Source organism: Lactuca serriola, chromosome 5 (genome assembly GCF_051521515.1).
Source record: "Lactuca serriola cultivar US96UC23 chromosome 5, Lser_US96UC23_V15, whole genome shotgun sequence".
NCBI classification, from domain to species: Eukaryota; Viridiplantae; Streptophyta; class Magnoliopsida; order Asterales; family Asteraceae; genus Lactuca; species Lactuca serriola.
In genome coordinates, this window is record NC_136412.1 from 39394809 (window position 1) to 39404241 (window position 9433).

Consider the following 9433-nt stretch of genomic DNA (forward strand, 5'->3'; position numbering starts at 1 on the left):
TTCTTGACATATGTATAGTCATTTCCCAACAGTAAAATTCATAAATTCTTGACAGTATGTGTAGTTATTCCGAATAGTAAATGTTATAGATTTCTGATAGTATTTCAGACCCTTATTCCGAAACCCCATTCCGGATCCGGAGCCACTTTCCGGAATGACTATTTCATACACTTGTTTTCGACCTTAAAATGCACCTAGCATGAATCCTCAACGTTGAAATAAAATTGGAATGAGTTCATCTCACGATGGTGTTTGGCACTGTAAAGAAGAAGATTGTTATGTTTGTACAGATAATAACTCATTTCCAGAAGTCCCAGATTTCCCACTTACAAATAAAATGCTTGATGACGTTTTCCAAGCTATGAAGGTTGTTGAAGAAGCAAACGAAAGGGACTCTGAAAGAATTCATACACTAAATCAACGTGCATACAATCTAGCGAAACAAGTAAATGAAAAAGGAAATGGGTTGCTGAAGCAACGAAAAAGGTCAAACAATCTAAGAAGTGGATTGAAAATGCAAATAAGGAGTCGATAAGATGCGTGTAGAACGTGACCGTCTAACAGATGTTGCTAGAATTAGAGGATATTTTGTTGACCAGGAACAAAATATGTATCCCTTATAATTTCCTAATTTGTGGAAACCAATCTAAGTATGTATTAGGTTTTATAACTCTCTTTGCAATAATGTTAATGAAAAATGATAATTGTCATTTTAGATATTCATACCGTTCTTTTTACAAAATTCAGTTTGAATAGACATTAACATATTCATATTTAAAATTAGATTACATTTATGGCCGATAACTGGGAACTTGCGTCGGATGCAAACTAGCCCTGTCTACATAATTTTCAAACAATTCCATGTAAGTCTCAATTAGTTCGAAACCATTATCAGTCAACTCAACTCGATCTTCTATTACTGGAGTTGTCCTACATGTTTCTTCGATGATGTCCATTTTGTTGACAAATGGTTGTATATCTTCAGACATGGTAATGAGAAGCATTTGCATACAATGCTACTTTTCTCCGGTCCTCAAGCGATGAAGGCGATAATGAGATTTCCAGTATTACCATTCGTTGTTTACCACGTTGATAATCACGAATCATTTCTAATTCACTCGTATCAACAAGACATCCTTACTCGTCTTCAAGACGTGGTATAACATACTCTATAGGCAACTCATCCTCATCGTTCGAGTCACTAGATGTTGGAGACTGAAAATAGAATATACCTAAATTATGTTAATATACTATTTAACTAATGTCCATAAAAGTATTTAATGATAAAAAAACACTTCCTGAAACATTTTCATAACAAAAAAAATTATAAAAAAAAATAATAATAAAAACTGTAGTCAGTCTATCAGCACTTGCTTATGTGTCATCTTTTGGAGTCCTATCCGCTTTCAATTTAAGTTTTAACACCCTTTCTAATTTGTTCTAGGTGTCTTTGCTGGTTTATTTTTTATCTTATTTTGAAATTCAGTATCGTCGTTTTTTATATGTAAAAACAAAATTCCAAAAATATTTTAATACGTTACCGTAAAAATAAATTATAATTATAAAATTATTGTTTTTCGATTTTACCTTTATCGGACGCAATTCCGAAAGCTCCTGTAAATGGAATACAACTTCGTCGTCCGTAAAATCCCCTTTTTTTTAATAACATACACTTTAACTCATTTTTGCACTAACATGTGTTATTAAACAATCCATAGAAATATATATATATATATATATATATATATATATATATATATATATATATATATATTGTAGTTTTTCTGGAATAGATCATCGGGTTTTGGAACACATTCATCGTGTTCCGGACCTACATTATCATTTCGGAGCCTCTACAATACCTTATTCCGGACTAAAATTGTTGATCAGAAACACAATACAAAGTACTTACATAACATTCATACACGTACAACAATAAAAATATATTTAAAAAAGGATAATATGGATATTCTGGAGTTGTTCCGGACTTGTTCTTCATGTTCCGAGCCATTCTGAAATACATAAATTGCTTTAGAAAATCAAATGCAAAGTAACTTAACAGTGTAAAACTTACTTAGTTTGACAAATCCATGCTCAAAATTTGGTCCGAAATATAGGTAGATCAGGTTTCGGATATGTTCATTCTGGAACGCGTATTCCGGATTTTTCGTGTGGGGGACCCATATATATATATATATATATATATATATATACTATTGGGCTACAGTATTGGGCTTCGGCCGGTTTTCAGGTCCGGAATGACCCATTTCGGACCAAAAGGTTGGTTCTCAAAAAGAAATGGTTATATTTTAAAAAAAAGAACAAATTACACGAATGATCCTTTAGATTTATAGTTTTTCCCTAAAGTGGTCCTTACAAAACTTTTTTCCCTTAGATGGTCCCTAAGGAGCAAACATTTCGAGCAGCGTCTTGAGTCTTGGTGGACTGATACTATTTGCTCCCAGTATTCTTTTTTACGCAATTCTGTTGCTTTATTTATCCTACGGGAAGTTTGGAAAGACCACAATTCCATTATTCATGACAATGTAAAGCTCAATATAGTGAAAACGAGACAGCTAATTTTGAAGTGGCTGCTTGACACTGTGATTATTTTCCACCCGGCTGGGTTTACATGATCAAGCTTGCCTTCATGCTCTTCAGGTTCCTATTATTTTCCCCTAAACCTAAGAGGGGACGTAGGGTTAGCATCCACCTGATATTGGCTCTTTCAAACTCAATGTGGACGGTTCTAAGAGCATCAATTTTGCCTTTTATATCTTATAGAAAAGAGAGGAAGTCTAGCGTCGGTCCTAAAAGGAAGATGCTTTGGGGCATTCGGTAACTACCTAGTATGCTCTACTTTCTCCCGCCTTTAAGGACTCACGGCAGGAGAGCAATGAGTCTGTTCCCTCACTCCCACTAAAAGAAAACTCAATGCAAAACCGCTCGGGCAAAAATCCCCTATGACTAACTTAGTTAACAGATTTTGTTAAGCTTTGTTAAATGACAAATATACTCTTTGTTTTATGCACACAGATGGTCTTTATGACTCTCTCTCTCTCTCTCCACAGATTGCAGCCCTCGTTTCCCTCATCGTCCTCCTCTGGTCACCACCAATTCAAACCTCCCCCTGAAATGGGTGACCACCACCAATACCTTCACCAGACTTTTTTTTACCTCCATTAAGTCATTCGCCCCCACCATCATAGCCAGACTCGGGCCTCACTTTGACTTGCTCGACTGCACAGTCAACGGCATGAGAGAATACGTTACCCTAAAAATCGACCCCTAAGTCTGTCATAACTAGCATTTTAGCTAGGAAATTTTTTCTTCATATAAAAGAAACTCTTGTATAGCTTGTAATCTAAGTCGATGTCATGTACTATGCTCATTCAAAATCAACCATTTGAATCAAAACTCATGAGTGAAGTTCAAAACCTAATACAATGCATCTCATATAATCAACTATGGGTTTGAAACCCTAATATCCCGGTTCAAACTCAGAATGGACCAAGGTCCTCTTGTTGGGCCTAATGGGCCAGTAAGTTCTTAATTTGGTTATTTTGGGTTAAGGAACCTTATTTGGGCCTTAAATAGACCCATATTCATTAAATAACAGCATTTTGGGCCATAAGACTTCTCATGGGCCTTATTGGGCCTAAAATGCCTCACTTTGTAATCATGGGCCTTAATGGACCGTAAATGGTTTCTTGAACCCTAAGGGGTCGTAAACTCCTTTTCCTGATCACTTTTGGGCCGTAAACCCTCATATGGGCCTAATGGGCCGAAAACTTTCAATTTGGGCCTCATAATTTCGAAAACAAGCAAACAAGGCCCAAACCCTATTCCTTCTCTTTTCCTTCCCTGTAACGCCCTGATTCTCAGGTATTGCTTAAATAAGATTATTGGGTTAAGCTCTACTCGACGAGTTGGTTGACATACTCGTCGAGTAGCAGCGGGGCGGGATCGCGTGTTAAGTGACCTACTCGACGAGTCCATATTGGGACTCGGTGAGTAGGAGCTGGCAGATGAAACCCTAAATCCTGGGGTTTGCACCCCTATTTAAAGGGACCTTAGCCTCCCTTGGGCCTCTTTACAGTTCTAGAGAGTCCTGAGAGCCCTTATACGTGTGTGTGTGCCATTGTGTGGGTGTTGGAAGCTTGGAAAGAGAATATCGGAGGAAGAAAGCTAGGAGTGCAAAGGAATTGAAGCAAGGAAGGCATGGGAAGCAGGATTTACCTCAGCTAGCATCCTTTGGAGGTATCAAAGTGCCATCCTTACTTCCCTTTTTTCTTTTGTTGAGTTTCTAGGGCTTTTATGGATTTTCAAGTTGGTATGATGAGCTATGGGCTAGATCTAAAGTTGTAACTTCAGATCTGGACCCTCTTCAGATTCTAGAAGCATAAATTTACAGTTTTGGTCGTGATTGAGGTCCCTCTTGTGCATGAATCCCCTTTAAGAGCTTAGATTTGGCATTTAGAGCCTTTAAATCCATGCATGCACGTAAAGTTTGCAACTTTACATGATAAGCATGCCCTGGAAGCTTGGATCTGTGATTTGGAGCCGCTGCATGGCTCAAAATAGGTCTGTATGGAAAAAGGACTGAAGGGACTCGGCGAGTCGCAAGGTTGACTCGGCGAGTCACTTGAAGATGACCGCGAACTCGACGAGTTGGATGAACAACTCGGCAAGTCCGATGAAGATTGCCATAAGACTCGACGAGTTGAAGAACAACTCGGTGAGTCGGATGAGTTTTCCCTGTATTATGTATGCGTGTGTATCCGTCGAGTTGCAAGGAGGGAACTCGAAGGGTGTCCTTAAAGTTGGAACGAGGATCGAGGGAACTCCATGAGTCACCCCTATGACTCGGCGAGTTGGATTGTACTTGAAGGAACTCGGCAAGTAGCCAAGGGTACTCGGCGAGTTGGGGTCAACATGGACTGTTGACCTTTACTGAGGACTTTGACTTTGACCAGGGGTTGATTGGTGGGTTATGGAGTACCTTATAAGGTTAAGGACTTATGAGTATATTGTACTATGATCATAGGTGGTGGAGCCTATGTCGAGTGATCCGAGAGTTGGAGTTTACCTTCTGAGTCGACACTGCGAGGTGAGTTATCCTCACTATATCGATAGGTTCTATAGCAACAAGGCCGAACCTTTAGTTGTTATTGTTATGGTATGCTACATGTGGTTATGATCTGTTAGATCGGAATCAGGGTAGACAGTATGTTATGCTCTTATGATCTATAAGGATTGGTATGTTAGTGACCTGCTAGGTCGGTACTCTAGTTACGAGAGAATTCTATGATTGATGATCAGTGTGATAGATATGTTTGATGTTTGTATATGCTAGTATAAGATAGATATGCACACATGGTTATTTGCTTGGTTGTTTGGGTTGAGGCGGTCCTGCTTTGTGTTGAAGGCCAACATACCCTATGAGCGGTCCGAGGAGACTGCAAGCCCACGAGGCGGACCAGTCATGCCGAAGGCTCATGATAGATTTAGATTGTGACATCCCCAATTTCACGGCCAGAAAAGACCGATTTGTTTATGCTTTGTTTTTAAAATCAGAGTAATCTTTTAAAGAAAACAGTTGCGGAATTTGTTCCCAAAACAAAATATGATTAAATTATCAAAGCATTTCTTTAAAGAAATGTATTTTCATTATATAACAAAATCTTGAGATGTCATGTTCAATACAGACCAAAAGCATAAACAGAACAAAATAGACCTTACAACAGTTATTCATAACTACTGGCCTATAATCCAAAAGTTCTCGTCAAGTCCACCAACTTATACTCTTGTGCCATTACCTGTAATACAAAGAAAACTGAGTGGGTCAGGCTTGGGAGCCTGGTGAGCATATAGGGTTTTCAACCCACAATAATATAATTATTATATTTAATTATCAAACAATCAATCCAATTACCCACCCCCATTATCTTCCTTTATTCCATAAAGATTTACCCTAAGAACCGACTACCCTTCTCCCATTCATTCCTAAGAATTTCCCTAAGGAATTGGCACAAAGTCTAGTGCTGCCATGGTTCTTAGATTACCTCTGGTGAACACGCAGTTCAAAATAATTAATGAACACCTAGATCAAGAACACCCATTGAACACACTCCGTTCAATAATACCTAATGAACACATAGTTCAAAAACACCTAACAAACACTTAGTTCAAAAACACCTAATGAACACTTAGTTTAAACATCTAGTGAACACTTAGTTCAAATATCCCTGGTGAACTCAATCACCTAAGGAACACAGAGTACGAAAGCTCTTAGTTCAAACCACGTGATAATAATGTATATCTCGATCCTGAAAAACCACTAATATTATTAACACATATAAATCATATTTCTAAAACAATCTATCCCATCTCGTCGATCCCCACATACTAACCCTATACAATGATCTTACGAGTTCTAGCCTAAGGAATTGATATGAACAACAACTGACGAAGCTGCTTCGGAAATTCCCTGGCAGCAAATGAGGATCAATAAAGACATCAAATGAGGGGAATGGAATAAGTTTCACCACGAACCTTCGTTCGTAAAAGAAAGAACCACAAGATAGTTAACTCAGGGGTAGTTATCTAGATAACAATGCTTACGCGTGGTCCGAATATCATGAGGTATTATACCTCTAGACTCTACCTATCCCAAAATCGAACTTTGCCTAGCAGTGGCCTGAATATATGAGGTATTTCATGTGACAATCCGAAAATTTATCTGTCACGGTATCCCGTTCCCGTCAGTAAAACCCGTTTGTCTTTCAATTTTTCCGTTAACATTTTGGATTAGGTCATTTAATTTAAGACTTTTATTATGACCTCGTGAGTATCCAAACCCTTAGAAACGCGTGAAAATACCTCGTTATTTATTTGGAAATTTTTTAATTATAACTACGTCGGGTTACGACAACTAATCGGGTACGACCATAAGCCTCGTTTAACGTCAGTATCGGGTAGATTTCCACCATGCCACAAACTCAGACCTTATATAAAGGATGAGTGAACTTCAATTTAGCTTTTTACCACCACCTCATAACTTTCTCTCTCTACTCTCTCTCTAAAACTCGACTTTGATCCAAAACCACCCTTTTCAAGCTCCAATTTGGTAAGTGATCTATCCTAGCTTATAGTTTAGCATGTTTAGCTTTCAAATTCATGTTTAAATCATCCAAAGGGACCAAAGACTTGTGTTTACGGTCCAGGAACCTCCCCAAACCGTGAACACCTATAAATGGGGTTTTGGAGCCCCCAAATCACTTCTAGTGCTTAGATAAGGCGTAAAGACTTGCATGTACGAGATTTGAACACCAAAATCTTACCATTTGAGGAGTAAACATGAGTTTATGGCCCAAGAACATTCTTGGACCGTAAACCCTCATTCATAGACCATAAACACCTTTTAAGGTGTTAAATTTTCCCTTAAACACCTCCAAAAGCTTCTATGAGCTTCCATGAGTGCATAGAACCTTATATTCCTTCATGAGATGCACCAAAACATACACAAATGAGTTACACTTGAGTTTACGGTTTGGGAAGGTCTCCCAAAACCGTAAACACCCCTTCTTAGACCATAAACACCCCCAAAGGGTGTTAAAGTGCCCTTAACACCTTGTATGGCTTAGAATTGGACCTAGAACTTTGTATGCTTAACCTACAACCACCAAAACACATGATTCATGGACAATCATGAGTTTACGGCCGTAAACTCATGTGTTTAAGGTAGTAAACTCACTAAGAACATCTTCATAAACCGTAAACTCCTTTCCAAGGTCAATTCAAGTCCCGATCACTTCCTAAGCCTTTGATTCAACCCTAGAACCTTCCCTTGTGCAATGTAAGACCATTTAGCAACCAAGAACCCACCACCCATGATTTTACGGCCGTAAAATCATGGGGATATGTTCATAGGGCCGTAATCTCCATTAGGAGTTTACTCTTGAAGAGCAAACTCCATGTCTAGGCCATACACCCCCATAGATGCTACCCGGATCACTCCTAACACTTTATATGAAGTGTTTTCGTGCCTCGGAGTGTATATTCTTATCTAATTAGTAGTTCAAAGTCTAACTAGATACAATTATGTATCTCTTTATATTACATAGGAACCTCGCACGTGTTCAAGCCCCGAACTGACACTTAGCATCCTAGCCGACACAATTCTCGACTGGTGAGTTCATACCCCTGCACCTTTTTCCATGTTTTTCAATGTTTTCAGGGGGGAATACAAGCAAAAGTACAAGGAAATCTTGTACTCAAACTCATTATTTCTTTTGAAATGTTTCATATTCCGTATGCTTTTAACACTGAAACCGTATTGGCCAACCGTTTAACTTGCAAAGTTAGCTTTCAGATTAATTGTAGATCTCTTTATAAAATGTTATAATCTATGTTATATTTTATAAATTACGAAGGATTCATGCTAATCATAAATTAGGATTATTACTAATAAAACACGCCTTTGGATAGCACCAGAACTTCGAAAATGCAGTTAGTGCACGCCTTTAGATGACACCAAAACTTCGAAAATACAGCTAGTGTACGTCTTTGAGTGTCACCAGAGTTTCGAAAATAAGTCTAAAGTACGCCTTTTGATGTCACCAGAACTTCGAAAATACTGCTAATGTACGTCTTTGAGGGACACCATAGTTTCGAAAATACGTCTAAAACACGCCTTTGGATGTCACCAGAATTTCGAAAATACGGCTAGTGTACGTCTCTGAGTGTCATCAAAGTTTCGAAACTTCTTCTATTAATATATTCCTCTGAGAGAAATTAGATTTTCGAAAATAAAATTTCGAATAAGTATAGTAGATATTCGACATTCGTATATAGGATAACCAGGCTTTCAGAATACTTATCTAATACTACAAGTATGGTAGATACTAGTACATTGCATTCCGAACAAAGAACTAACCACATCTTTTAGGAAAATAAGGGTTTTTCCTGGGATAACATAACTGCTCTTAACCAAACTGTGTAACAAATGAATAACTAAACTTTCCTTATAAGAAAATATGGGATTTTCTTGGATATCATTTTTATTAGAAAATCAAAGGAAACTTGTTCTTTTACGAAAACAAACCGCTTATGAACTCACCAGCTTTATGCTGATTTTCAAACTGCTTGTATTCTCAGGTCCACATTAGACAGGTACACCGCGATCTTTTGGAGAAGACGGAGCAATTTAGCAGTCTCGTCTTTACTTTTGTTCAATTTGGATGTATATATCTATAATCATGTATAACTTTACTTTCAAACAAATATAAATACTTCTATGTAATGTAATGGTTGTGTTTACTACGCTTACTATGTACATGGGTTGTGATACTTTACATGACGTCCTCCGCCCCGGAACGTTTCCGCCATCGGTTTCAGGGTGTGACATTTCACCCCCAGACGCACCCTATCT